Genomic DNA, 15,506 nt, shown 5'->3' with positions numbered 1-15,506 from the left:
TGCATTTATTAACGTTTGTTGATGTTAATCAAAATGTTTATGTTAATTCACAGTGCATTAACTAATGTTAACAGATAAAACTTTAAATCTTAATAATGTTTCAGTTTTGAATATTAACTAACACTAATAAATACGGTAACACTTTCTATGAAGCCCGTATTTATAATACATTATAAGGGTATTCTTAAAGCATTATAATGAATGCATAATGCATTATAAAAAACCTTATAATGTGTTATAAAATCTCATGAATAATCATAACAAACATAATAGGGTAACACTTTATAATAAATGCACACTATGAATCATTAGGTAAACATTAGTAAATAGTTAGTTCATCCTTTATAAAGCATTGTGGCAACATTAATAGTCAGTAGTAAGCAGTTTTTAAATACAGCTATAAATGGCTTGTTCTTTATTTATTAGGCATATCTATTACAAAGGAGATATAAAGGCTCAGTCATCTTCCTAACAGAAAAAATAAATAAACACAACACGGAGGGATACAGAACAGAAATATTTTTTCAAGATGCAAAAAATGAAACTGTACAACTGTACACTTTAATTTTTATTTATTTACTTTTTTCAATGAAATTGCAGAGGTTTATTTTTCTTTATTTTTTTATCAAGTGTAAAGTTGTTTAATTTTTTTGCACCGTGAAAAAATATTTCTGTGCTCTGTATCCCTTTTGTCTAACTTTTCTGTTTGGAAGATAAATGAGCCTTTAAATATGCTTTGTAAATGCTTCACAAGGTATAAATAGTCCTCATTTTAGATGAGCTCACACAAAAAGATGGCTGGTAACTGCTAAATGTTTTATAACTACCTGACTTAATCATGAATTACAGCAGGAATATGTGTTAATAAAGCATTTATTAACACACTGAACAATTATTATGATGTGTCTAAATAATATGATTTATAAATGTACATTTAAATAATTTATTAATAATTTACACTTTCTAAGTGATCTTATGATCCACTGAAAACTCCTAAATAACTGGTTTGTAAATAACATAATAATTTAGAAATGTTAAATTGATCATTAATAAAGTATGAAAAATACAATTATTAAACATTATATATATGCTCGAGAACAAATCATTTATAGCTGCCTATAAATACCTTACGACATCTCTTGAGCGCATGAATGTTTATATAAAACTAATTGTATTAGTAGACTTAGGTAGGGTAGGTAGAATGTTCACATACTTGTAAAGTATCCTATACTCAGTTTGTCTGTTGAGGAACCATCAAAATAAAGTGTTAGCATACAGTATATTCAGCAGACACACTACTAATACTCTTATGACTGCTAGATGACATGTAGTTGCAGAGTTACTTATCAACAGCTGTCTAAAGGGTGCCATCAAAATAATCAAACTGATATTAAAATAGAAATGGTTCAAAAGAAAATGTGTCATATTACATATGCATCTGATCAGATATCTGATATCTGGCTGTTTGAAGAAAAAAAATATATAAATATATTATTGTTATTATTATTATTACTTATAAGTGGTCTTTGTCTGCTTTAAGTAAAGTAACAAGTGATGTGGCAAGATATGAGATTTATAATACATTATAACTATGAAAAATATAATCCATTGTAACTTAAACAGATGGATCATGTTCATTGTGTGTTATAAATCATCATACTCTTAAAAGCTATAACCACAAATAAGTAACTATTATAATACATTAAAACTGTTTTTATGAATATTCTTGAGATGATATAACATATTATAAAGTTATTTATAATGCATTATGCATTCATTATAATGCCTTACGAATAACTTTATTATGTATTATAAATACGGGCTTCATAGAAAGTGCTACCATAAATACTATATACTTATTCTTCATGTTAATTAATATAGTTAAAAACTGAAACCTTATTGTAAAGTGTTACAAAGTTATATATGTTGTTCTGTGTGTGTGTGTTTCACAGAGTTGATGGTTTGGATTAACCCTTTAATTGCCGTATCCCTTAAAACCAATCTGCCAGAGGGTTACTGTAATGCGTGTGCTCGCTGGGCACCGTTTTCCTGATGCCACCGGGGGGGCGTATGCACTGACGGCTTGGGCCCGTCATCGCTGCTTGCAGCTATATTTCTACTTATTCTACTAAACCTAACCCTAATCTAACAGTCTACTATTATTCTAATGGCATGCTGATGCAAAGTTATTATAGTAAGTAGAATGTTTGAAGTGGCCTATCACAATAAAGTGTAACCAAAGCATTTATTTTGTTTAGAGCCAGCAGTTCAATACAGCCAGATGACTTTATTTGGTTTAGTTAATTACAGCATTCTAATATAATGCCAACTGATTTCTTGCATAGCTGTGTTAGTTTTATGTCTTTATAATATGTAATATTTCATGTCTTATTGACTTGCTTGATCAGTCGCCTTGTAAGAATTGGCTAAATCTACAGTCAATCTTTGTTTTACATTACGGTCCTAATCACCCTGTCCGGCATTAATTCTGTAGATAATCGCCTTCTGAATATTCATTTATTCCTATCTTATGAACTATTGGACAGTTCGATTACCAATGACAATAACTCATTATTATTATTGTGGTATTTTACTGGACATTGTTTTTACAGCATAAATAATGTTAGCTCGCTAACGTTGCCTACAGACTCTTCTTTCAAATTACAGTTCTAATTTTCTGCTTTTGGTTGTTGTAATAACTAAACTGCCTCCAGGAGATGCTGACAGGTTCAAACTGAATTCAGAGAGGCTTTACTGCCTGTTTTGATTTCAGTCAGGTTGTTTTTTAAGTTAGAAGTTGCTGACTATCAGTAGGGTGGTGCAGTGGTCTGTCAAGTGGTCAATTTAAATGTTACAGCTTGCGTAGCATCACATGGTCAAAAGAAACTATATAAGACAGCAGAAATGTCTGCTAAATGTCTCTGGTGAAGCTGTTCGTCTATTTGATGCTATTCCCATTAATTCCTGGCCTCTCTCTTGTCAGGCTTTCTAATACTTATGAGCTGTTTAAAGCTTCACATTTACATTTAAGGCATTTAGCAGATAGAGTGTATGAGAAATAGTAACACTGATGCTTGCCTTAGTGAGGAACACTAATAAAAATAAACTGTCTGAGCGGGGAGGGAAGAATTGGGCATCCAGGGGAAGATTTGATCACATTAGGATGCTGCTCCATATCATCTGCTGAATACAGCTCCAGTCAGCCTGTAGAATGTGCACTGTCCAGCACATCACTCAACGCAATGCACGATGGACACAAATTAGGGCCTTCTGGTTAAGGTAAGAAGCTGCATGGGATTGAATGGCAAGGGGAAACTGAATTAAGTGTGATACATGGTCAGCAGATGCACCAGTATACCACAGTAAACTGATAATAATGTGCTTAACAATGCAGCTGTGCTGACCGAGCAGCTCCCACAGAACATTTACGGAAGTGTACACTTAAATTTAGAGTTCAGTTTTATGAAAGCGATAGTGTTCCTCAAGTTTATAGGCACCTACAAATAAATGTTGTCACCATCATGTTGTTCCAAACCTGTATGACTTTCTTTTTTGTGTGGAACACAAAATTAGATTTTCTAATGACTTACACTCTTCATGTATAAGGACTCAGTACCTCTAGAGTCTAGACAAAGTCTTTATTTTTCTCTTTTTTTCAAACTTTATTTTTTCAGTCTTTGTCTTTCTTCTGATTTGACCTTGCACTTCATTAGCTTGATGGAGGACGCAAACACAGGCCTGCTGAGGGCCTCGTTATTAGCGGCTGTTCATATGAGTAAACAACGCCTCTGATGAATGCGTTCAACATCAAAATCAACACAAACGATCAATGCACACCTCAGCTTCTAAAAACAACTGTTGTTAAATCGTCAAAAAATGGAAAATTAAAGCAAAATTATGTCTGAGAATCGACTAAGCAATTGATGTCCTTTGAGAGATAAAGCATTTTTGAGCATTTTTGTTTGTGAAAGAACAGAAACGGTATTTTGAAAGTAAGAGGGAGATTATTGTTTCAGAGAATGTCTTTTTTTTCTTTTTTAATACTGTTTAGTGTTCCATGAAAGCTGAGCATTTTATATTATTTTTTATTTATATTAAAAAATAGAAATGTAAATGTCATGAACTAATGGGTCTTCTGAGTTGCTGTTGGTTTCATCAGAATATGAAGTTTATAGTGCTTTCGCCTGACTAGCCTGTTGTGAAAGCAAGACTTCTCAAATTTGTATTATTTTATTTTATTTTATTTACTCCTATTGCATTTTACAATCATTAATTATATTCATTATTTGTCTCAGACCAATACCAACTATGGTTTACTCATGCAAATAAATAATAAAAAATAAATAATGTATGATTCTTTATTTATAATTCAAACATTTCTATTCCTAAAATCCATGGTAAATATGCAAAAAAAAAACTTATTATAATTGTAGTCTGTTTGTAAATGTCATAGCAGATGATCTCTTCTGAGTCATAGAGAAGTCCATCAGATTTTCCATAAATTATTAAATGTTTGGACACATAAACCCACCACTTCAACCATTCATGTGGAATGTGTGGCAGACATAGTACTGCTTTACAGGAGGAAACATAATATAATTTCTTTAAACATAACCCATTGGTTAGTTTCAAATGAATTATTAGTTTTTTAAAAGATAAATTCCATAATTTTGCAATATGATGCACAGATGCATTAGCACTACTTTGCATATATATATTATATATTAGTGTTGGGTTCGAGTCAACTTTTGTTGAGTCCGAGTCGAGACCACGTCCATAACCTATTGAGTCCGAGTTCGAGTCCAAAAGGTGCCGAGCTGGACTCAAGTCCGAGTCCTTAATGTTCGATTCTGAGTCGAGTCCGATCGAGTTCATGGTAAAGTATTGTGTTTGTGGAGGTTGCACAAACTCCAGCCTGTCAGGACATCGAGTCCACAGGTTTCCTAACAAGAAATAGGACGGTATCTTCCGGGCCTCGGTGCGTTTGTGCAGCTGAAGAGACTGGACTTCACTAATGCATCTGCTTCAAACACCGCGGAGGTGTGTAACTTAACAATCACTTTACACCGGAGGATTATCATCCAGGCGATATGAGTTTCACATGAGATGCTGAAGCAAGAACTTAGTGAGACTGTGCGGTTCCTTCGGTGAACACGGCAACTTCATCGGGTCCCGGTCAGCCTGTGTTCGGTCGCCGGCGGGAGACATGATGCTCATGGATGCGGCAGCGATGCAGCTCCACGAAAATGTCAACTGTGCACCATAAGTCTTGTTTTTTTTAACATTTGTTAACTACTAAATCAGTGAACATAATTATTTAAATAATTACACAACAAGATGTGTACAAGTTGTTGTAAAGCACTGCTGCTAGCTTGTAAGCTTGTTAACCTCATTTTGCTAATAGCTTGTTAACCTAATTTTGCTAATAGTATTACCATCAAGTCTAGTGACAGTTTAGTGACATTGTTTGCACAGCTAATTGGTCATTTTTTTGTCATGTTTTGTGTTTTTAAGGCTTTGGGAGATGGGAGTGTGAAGATCTGAAGCAGAGGAGGCCAGCTGTTATGAACCACCTCTACTGGACCACAGCTTCCACTCCTAATGGAGGCGCAGATGTGATGGAGGCCAAGTGGAAAAGCATGGTCAGCAGTGAATGTGATCTAAACTTGTGTTTGCTTCTCCCAGCAAATGCCGTCTGAGAGAGGAATACTGCAGGTCACCACAGGCTCCACAAGAACACAGCACTTTCATGTCCACTACACCTGCTCCTCTTTCCAGATCCCTCCAGAGGATCAACATGATGAGGCTGTTGTAACACATTAGTGCGATACCCAGACTGAAAGATTGTTAAATGTTTTTAAATGGGTCAGATGGTATTTATTTTGGTAGTATATGTTTGGTACATCTACATATATACAAACCCGATTCCAAAAAAGTTGGGACACTGTACAAATTGTGAATAAAAACAGAATGCAATGATGTGGAAGTTTCAAATTTCAATATTTTATTCAGAATACAACATAGATGACATATCAAAAGTTTAAACTGAGAAAATGTATAATTTTAAGGGAAAAATAAGTTTATTTTAAATTTCATGGCATCAACACATCTCAAAAAAGTTGGAACAAGGCCATGTTTACCACTGTGTGGCATCCCCTCTTCTTTTTATAACAGTCTGCAAACATTTGGGGACTGAGGAGACAAGTTGCTCAAGTTTAGGAATAGGAATGTTGTCCCAATCTTGTCTAATACAGGCTTCTAGTTGCTCAACTGTCTTAGGTCTTCTTTGTTGCATCTTCCTCTTTATGATGCGCCAAATGTTTTCTATGGGTGAAAGATCTGGACTGCAGGCTGGCCATTTCAGTACCCGGATCCTCCTTCTACGCAGCCATGATGTTGTAATTGATGCAGTATGTGGTCTGGCATTGTCATGTTGGAAAATGCAAGGTCTTCCCTGAAAGAGACAACGTCTGGATGGGAGCATATGTTGTTCTAGAACTTGGATATACCTTTCAGCATTGATGGTGCCTTTCCAGATGTGTGAGCTGCCCATGCCACACGCACTCATGCAACCCCATACCATCAGAGATGCAGGATTCTCAACTGAGTGCTGATAACAACTTGGGTTGTCCTTGTCCTCTTTAGTCAGGATGACATGGCGTCCCAATTTTCCAAAAAGAACTTCAAATTTTGATTCGTCTGACCACAGAACAGTTTTCCACTTTGCCACAGTCCATTTTAAATAAGCCTTGGCCCAGAGAAAACGCCTGCGCTTCTGGATCATGTTTAGATATGGCTTCTTTTTTGACCTATAGAGTTTTAGCCGGCAACGGCGAATGGCACGGTGGATTGTGTTCACCGACAATGTTTTCTGGAAGTATTCCTGAGCCCATGTTGTGATTTCGATTACAGTAGCATTCCTGTATGTGATGCAGTGCCATCTAAGGGCCCGAAGATCATGGGCATCCAGTATGGTTTTCCGGCCTTGACCCTTACACACAGAGATTGTTCCAGATTCTCTGAATCTTTGGATGATATTATGCACTGTAGATGATGATAACTTCAAACTATTTGCAATTTTTCTCTGAGAAACTCCTTTCTGATATTGTTCCACTATTTTTCGCCGCAGCATTGGGGGAATTGGTGATCCTCTTGCCATCTTGACTTCTGAGAGACACTGCTACTCTGAGAGGCTCTTTTTATACCCAATCATGTTGCCAATTGACCTAATAAGTTGCAAATTGGTCCTCCAGCTTTTCCTTGTATGCACATTTAACTTTTCCGGCCTCTTATTGATACCTGTCCCAACTTTTTTGGAATGTGTAGCTCTCATGAAATCCAAAATGAGCCAATATTTGGCATGACATTACAAAATGTCTCACTTTTAACATTTGATATGTTATCTATATTCTATTGTGAATAACATATAAGTTTATTAGATTTGTAAATTATTGCATTCCTTTTTTTTATTTGTAATTTGTACAGTGTCCCAACTTTTTTGGAATCGGGTTTGTATATATATATATATATTAGCAGTTGAAATGTTGTGTTTTGAGTTGGGTATTAACAGTGCTATTAAATAATATTTATGATTTAGTGCTGTATAAATAAAACTGAATTGAATTAACTACAAATGCAGCTCTGCTTGATTGTGATTTAGTTTTTATTGATTGTCAACAAAATGGGGCCATTCAAAACCTTTATAAAGTCCTCCTTCTTCTATAAACTATCCTCTAATGGCTGACACAACACATGCAGGTAAGAGCTGCTCAGAACACCATAGGCCCAGCGGACAACTTGTCTGTATGATGTCATTATTGATTGTGTTATACCAACGGCATCAAAAAGTGTTACTTATAGGTAGTCATGGCCTAAATAGAGTTAACTTTTATAATAATAATTTCATATAGGCTATATGTAGCACATATGGGTTCAGACAGCAAGCCTCAAAGCCTGGGTGTAGAGTCAGACAATGCACATCAAGTGTGGGGGTCACATTCTCCACTAAGACCCGGTATCTAACTCCCTGCAGCACTGACTTTCCTCAGCTGTGACCATGGCTTCGTATTTCCCACACAAGCACCTATGAATCAAAAACGTGTTTATATCTCTCACTCTCTCTCTCTCTCTCTCTCCTGCGGTGATGAGAAACCACTATCACGTAACGTTAGTGTCGGATATTAACGAGTGTGACACGCCTGATCAACACATTAGTTTATATTACTGGTAGTATCAATACTAGCATTGCTATTGCCTGATTACATTAGCTAACGTGTGTATATCTGTAAGCTAACACTGATCTCTCACCAAACACCTGCCCTGTTCTCCTCACATCAACTCAATTTGTCTTCTCTGACCGTTGTTCTTTTCTAATCCTGGCCTGTCCTGCTCTCTTGGCTCATCATTTTATCTGTGATTCGTCATACGAGTGTAAATACACATTTAAAATTTGTTGTTGTTGTTGATTAATTCAATAATAATAGTAATAAACATTAACAATTACAATTTAATTTAATTTAATTTAATTGAGTTTAATTTATTTTTTTTATTTTTTTATTTTTTTATTTACACAAGTATAACTAAGGCCAAGAATGCCTCTACAGTTCAAAAATTGTTTCCCTTTGTTGTTTCATTATATCACACTTGGATATTGGATGTGGATGAACGTGTGACACATTTGCTTTAGAAGGATGGATTGGTCTTTGTATTGATTCCAGCAGGTCCTGAAAGAAGTCTAATCCTTTCTGTCTCTCTTTGGTCACATCAGAGTAATCCTGTTTAACGGAACCTTTTGATTAACAATAAACCAACAAATAAAAAAAGAGAAGAAGAAAGCCAGGCCTGGTAAAGTGTGAAACTTTCACACTCTGTCACAGAAACTTTGTGTACTTTAGAAGTGAGACAACAGCCATGAAAGAGAGTGGGGAAAAAGTGAAATATCTAGTGCAACTATGGAGACGTCTGGAGAAATTAATGAGGTCACGTCTTTTCAAGGTTTGGCAATATTTCTCGCAGCAGGTAGACAGGAGCTGTTGTCTGCCGCATCTCTGAGTGTGTGACATTTACCTAATTAACGCGTGGCCATTTTTGTTCCGTCGCCCGCAGGAACTGCCGAGTGATCCTGACCACTCCCACTCAGCAATGTCGACTTCATTAGGGAAAATGTCATCAGCTATTTTAACCTGATATCTCCTTCGTGGAAGATGCTCTGCCTGTGTGACAGAAGGTCAAGGAGAGGGCAGCGGTGTATCATTGGTTTTGTGGAGTATTTAACACCAGCGTTCCCTTTAGAAATGCTGTCTTTGAGGTCTGCACCATTTGTCACATATAATCATAGACTGTCAAGGACAAAATAAAAACATGTAAAGGAATTATATATACAGGTGCATCTCAAAAAAATTGAATATCGTGAAAAAGTTCCTAGGATTTGCAAAACAGAAGTTCAAGTTCTTTGAAGTGTGTTCATTTATGCACTCAATACTTGGTCGGGGCTCCTTTAGCACAAATTCCAGCATCAGTGATGTGTGGCATGTAAGCGATCAGCCTGTGGCACTGCTGAGACACTATTGAGCCTTCAGCTCGTCTGAATTGTTTGATTGACTGTTTCTCATCTTTCGCTTGAAAATATCCCATAAATTCCATATGGAGTTCAGGTCAGGCATGTTGGCTAATAAAGCACCGTAATATCATGGTCAGCAAACCACTTGGAAGTGGTTTTGGCACAGTGGGCAGGTGCTAAAGTCCTGCTGGAAAAGGAAATCAGCATCTCCATAAAGCTTGTCAGCAGATGGAAGCATATGTTTCTCCAAATTCTCCAGGTAGACGGTTGCATTGACTTTGGACTTGATAAAACATAATGGACCGACACCAGCAGACGTCACTGGACTCCAAATCATCACTGACTTCAGAAACTTCACACTGAACTTCAAGCAGCTTGGATTCTCTGCCTCTCCAGTCTTCCTCCAGACTCCAGACCTTGATTTCCAAATGAAATACAAAATTTACTTTTATCTGAAAAGAGGACTTTGGACCACTGAGCTACAGTCCAGTTCCTTTTTTCCTCTTGTCAATGAATGTTTTCTGGACCATTGCCAAGTCAGCATTCTTCACAATTATTGTGGTTTCAGAGAACAAGTGATACCCAGAATTTATACTTTAGGGATGGTCATTTAATGAAACTCAGATGTAAATATTCTAATATTTTGAGATACTGGATTTTTGACTTTCATGAGCTGTAAGCAATAATTATCAAAATTAAAACAAACAAACAAACAGAAAAAAACTTTTGAAATGTTTTACTTTACATGTAAAGAATATGGGAAACCTAGAATATGGGAAAGTTTCACTTTTTGAAATAAGTTACAAAAATAGAACTTTTCACAATATTCAGATTTTTTTAGATAATATAGGAAGAATATCCTTACATTGTTCTTCAAGAAAGCACTGAAGCAGTCCATAAACAAACGCATACAGAGACAAAGACATTCATCACTAGTTAAATGTACTCACATACACACAAATACCCACAAACACAGATGTCAACATGTGCTGTAATAAACTTTTTAGACCAGAAATGTTCTTTTTCTCTTCTACTTTTCAAATTGACAAGGATAAAAAAGACTTAATGCTCACTATTGAAAAATCAATAAGTGGGGTTACAGGGCCAAAAAAAGCCACAAATAAAGTGAAATATCAAGCTGGGTTGACATTCTCGGGTCATCGTCTGATGTTTTTTGCTACTTTGGATTGTTTCCACATTAGTACTTCTCTTCTCTGATCTCTCTGACAAACACAAACATGCTTCACACTCTTTCTCTCTCTGTCTTTTAAACAGTCTGTTGGGGGTTTGTTGTCACTTACACTATTAATTGTTCATGAATCTGAAGTTTGTATTACTTTGGGTTTAATTATCTTGCATGTTGTTCTCAAAATGAATGTATTCTCTGTGTATGGGTTAATGGTTTTTATTTGCTTTTGTATTAATTTGTACACTAATGTTTAAAAGTTTATGAGATTTAACAAAAAAAAAAAAAAAAAAAAAAAACTTTTATTCAGCAATAAATAATCCAAAATTCCAGGGAAAAAAAACCCCCAGAAAAATATTAATATCAGCACAAATGTTCTGAACATTGACAATAATAAGAATGTTTCTTTTCAGCCTTGCCACCACAGGAGTTTAAATGTTTTTTTGTTTTGTTTTTTCTGTTGAATATTTAATTGTTTGATGATTTTGCATACTGGGGTTTCAATGCTATTGTTTTAATACTTAAGACACTTGGATCCACCCCAGATAATTGGCAATTGCATAGTGGAAAGCTTTATTTACTCTACATTTATTATTCTCTGTTCCTCCCTATGAAACCAAATTACATGGCCTTTTATGGGTGGGTAAGTGTGTGTGTGTGTGTGTGTGGGGGGTTATCTAGACGGGTCTGAACACTCTCACATGGACACATTCCTTCTGGTTTAAATCCCGCACATAGTTATGGGTGACACGCTAATAGCCAAGCAAATTGTCCATGGAGAAAAATCAATTTAGAAATTGATTGAATTCTTATAGGCCTGTTTGGAAGTCATTGAGAGATCAGAGAGATGTAAGTCTCAGGGTTTTGCTGTGGTTGTGCATCTAATATGCCCATATATTGCAAAGCCAGTAATTCTTGTATTGACAATCTGTTTCCCATTTCCCCCTCCTATTGCCAAGAAATCATGTTTTACTATGTGAGACCAGCCACATAAAATATGAGCGTTTCATTTACACATTTTAATGCAGATCTGACAACACTTGAAAAGTGCTTAAATGAGTTTTATAATTTTTCCATGCATCAATTATTTATTTATTTACTGAAATGTTTCGAAACTTCCTAAAAATACAATTTGTTCCTGTACTGTGATTAAGAGTTGCAGGTGCTACACACAGCCAGGAACAGTATAGTTTGACAAACTATCTTTCATTTTACTTTTATCATTATTTATTCTGATCTTTTGGAATTTGCCCCATTTCTTTGTAATTACGTGACTGAGACTGGATGAACCAAGTTTCTGAACCCTGAACAGGTTGTGCTGACATGTGTTGATGTGTCAATGTCAATAGATGTGTTTTTTTTTTACTGAGATGGAAATTTGCTGTCCTAAAACTTACAGTATAGTACAATGAACTATTTTCAAATGATTTCAAAAGATCAAGCAGAATTGGATTCCTCTTGATATGACCCCTTTAAACTTTGACTTCATGCAGAGTTTCTGGCACTGAATATTATTCTGTCTGTGGTTTTATAGATACATTCTCCTCGGAAGTTTGGACCTCGCCGTGTCAAGAGGGTTTTTTCTTGGCATCTGAGAAATGTGTGTGTTTCTGTGGGTTTTCAAATGTGGCTTTGTCAGCTTGTTACGGTGGCCTTGTGTTACACTGACAGCTCTGCGACATTTGTCAAAGCAGCTGTGAGAGCAGTGTGAAGTGGCGTCGGTTTTGTGAGACAAGTTATTTGTTATTTTGGCGTTTTCACAGTCGTAAGATGAATATGGAATTGAACTGGCTAATGACTTGGGTTTCTTTTACTCCTGTTCAACAGTGTGGGCATTACATCACAATACACTGCAGCACATTGAAATCATGCACGTCTCTTTCTAGAATGCAGATTAAATGTCCTTAAAGGATGAGAATAGTGTGCATGTTTTTGTTTATAGGTGTGAGGCTTTGAGAGCTTGCATTACAAACTGCTTTTCAAAGGATTTTCATTATGTGTGTGTGTGTGTGTGACTGATCTCTAGTGATCCCAGAGCCTAATTTAGATGCATCTATTTCTCGCTCTGATTAGTCAGCCCATTAAACCTCACAAACGTGCTCCACGGGCCGGACACAATCACGCCCATGGCTTCTGTGCGGAACCGTGCTGGCCATCTGTCCCTAGACATCCCATCATGCAGCCAAAGCCTGATGAATATTTTAGCCACAGTGGGAAATGGTCCTTACCAAAGAGAAACATAGATATCTTATTCTGGTGTCCAAGACCACATATGAAACCTTCTTGCATTACAGTTGCCACAATCAATTAAAATCTACACAAGCATGTATTTTAAATGAAATTCCTTTTATAGATTTTATTTTTATTCTTTAGTATGAAACCATTTTCTGAACCAACTTTCCTCGAACTTACTTTAAATTAGGGGGGGGGGGGGGGGGGGGGTTGTTTTTTTTGTTTTTTAATGGCCACTGGGCGAGGACTGCTGTTTCCTGTATACACTGGAATGTAATGACAATTCAGAGACCGAATGCTGCCAATATTGTGGTGTTTGACTGTGACACTGTGACAACTGTAAAATCATGCATGATTAAGATTGCATGCTGGCTTTTGCCAGCCAACAAACCCTGACAAATAGGTACTTTGTCCACATTGCTGAAACTGCTAGAATATTTTATACATTAAACAAGCTGAACCATCTGGTTCCAGATATTTGTTTTTGTTAGTTGTGCCAAAATAGCTTATACATTATTCATCAAAATGAGTGTGTAATCGATCAAGCAAAAATACAATTTGATAATGTATCAATCAATTTATATTAGTAAAAGATCTTTACAGCTATCTTTTCAGCATGTCAAGAATTTTTGTATCTCAGTGTAATATATTCTTAAAGGCATGTTATCTGAACTCGTCTTGTATATATGGATAGCAATGTTCCTGTTTTCTGAATATAAATACATCCCACTGCATAATTGATGGCTTCCATGTTTCACTTCCCTTAACATGTGCGTATTTGCTCATTCATATTAAAGTCCAGTCTTGTGACAGGCAAGGACATGTAGATCACCTCAAGCCCAGCATCAATTCATTGTAATGACACACTTTTCATTGATGGATCGATTAGGTTTTGTTCAAAGCAGTAACAAATAAATAATGACACAATAAATAATGAATCAGACATGTGTTGCGTGCATAAAAGTATTTTTGATTTTGATTAAAAATATATATATTGGCCTATATATTTTGCGTTTCAGTTGTTTGTCTGTAAAAACTAACGAAGTGGCTCAAAGATCTCCAAAGGTCAAATAGATGATTTGGATGTTTTCCTCTTTGTGTCCACTATATCTAGTTCTGTGTTTCTACTGAAGATAACTTGTTTGTTTATGGAGCAGTCACTTCTAATTGCTTTATAAAGTGTGTCTGTTCAGTCCTCTCCTCTCCTTTCCTGCTCTTCAGCCATTAACAGTGTCCCAAGACACACCTCAGAGAGCCATTAGGTAGAAACCATTCAAAACAAATTACACTGTTCCACATTGGGAACCATTATCTAAAATATGAAGAGTGTTTTCCATTTATGATTTTCCATTTAATAGGGGATATTAAATAACATTAGTTTCTCAAAAAAGACAATTTTCTTGTCATTGACATGGTTTTGAAAGCTTCAGCGATGGTCAGGTGCACTGAAAATCCCAAGAAGGCAGGTTATGGGCTTGTGCAAAGATATTTGATCTGTTCTGGCATTGTTCTATTTTTACAGTTGGCTTGAAATGAAAATTCGCCCTATGTATTTTCTAAATGTTTGCTATATGCATTGTAAACAATTTATCCATGTTTAATTTTTGAAAATGTAATGTTTAATGTAATGGACCTTCAAATGTCAAACTTCTCTCTGGTGACGTATGCAGGACTTCTCCAATCATTTAATCTTCTCTACAAGCTCATGTTCATATGCCTTCACTTTTGCAAAGTCCACATATCCAAAACTAATCGGAAACCGATGCATAAAACCAAGTTGTCACACTATGGAAGAAAATTATTTGTTTCTACTTCCATTTCATTGTAACTTTAAACAACTCAATGTCATCATTATATAAATTGGGAAAGAGAAGACACCAACATTTTAGAAACAACATTGCCAATTATTTTGTGGATTTTTGCTATACCAAAGAAAACAGTTAAAAATAACGACAGAATCAATTTTCGAGGGTTTGTGACCAACAGATATGATGTTACAGAATGAATCTGTTTATTTGGATGAATCATTTGAATGAATCATACTTCATTCCTGAATGAATTTGGGTTTTTGGTTGAAACAGTTGAATGAATGAATGATTCACTCATAAAGACAGTCATTTGTTGCCAGCTACTGGTGTAACAATGCTACCTGCAAAAAGAGTAAATAACGTAAACAAGCCATCTAAATGTTACATCCTGAAAGGCTGTTTAGCAGATATTTGGATATAGTGATTATGACTACAAAATAACCTCAAACAACAAGAGTTGAATATTAATTGATTTTCACACAGAGATGGCGGAGATTACACACACCCACACAAACACAAGCATGGAAAGAGTAAATGCTGGCCTGAGTACATGTGAGAGAAACAGAGGTGAGGGTGATTGGTGGTGACAGTAATGTCTATTGATTTATGCAGGGCACTGGTGGCTGTGGTGTATTGGAGGGGATGCAATTCGTTTATCAAAGCTTAACTCTCACAAATCAGGATCAACAGCTGCCAGCCTAAAACAACACCCAGTCCATTT

This window comes from Barbus barbus, assembly GCF_936440315.1.
Source record: "Barbus barbus genome assembly, chromosome: 10".
In the NCBI taxonomy this organism is placed as follows: Eukaryota; Metazoa; Chordata; class Actinopteri; order Cypriniformes; family Cyprinidae; genus Barbus; species Barbus barbus.
The sequence above is the reverse complement of the archived record's forward strand: the minus strand, read 5'-3'. Positions refer to the sequence as shown.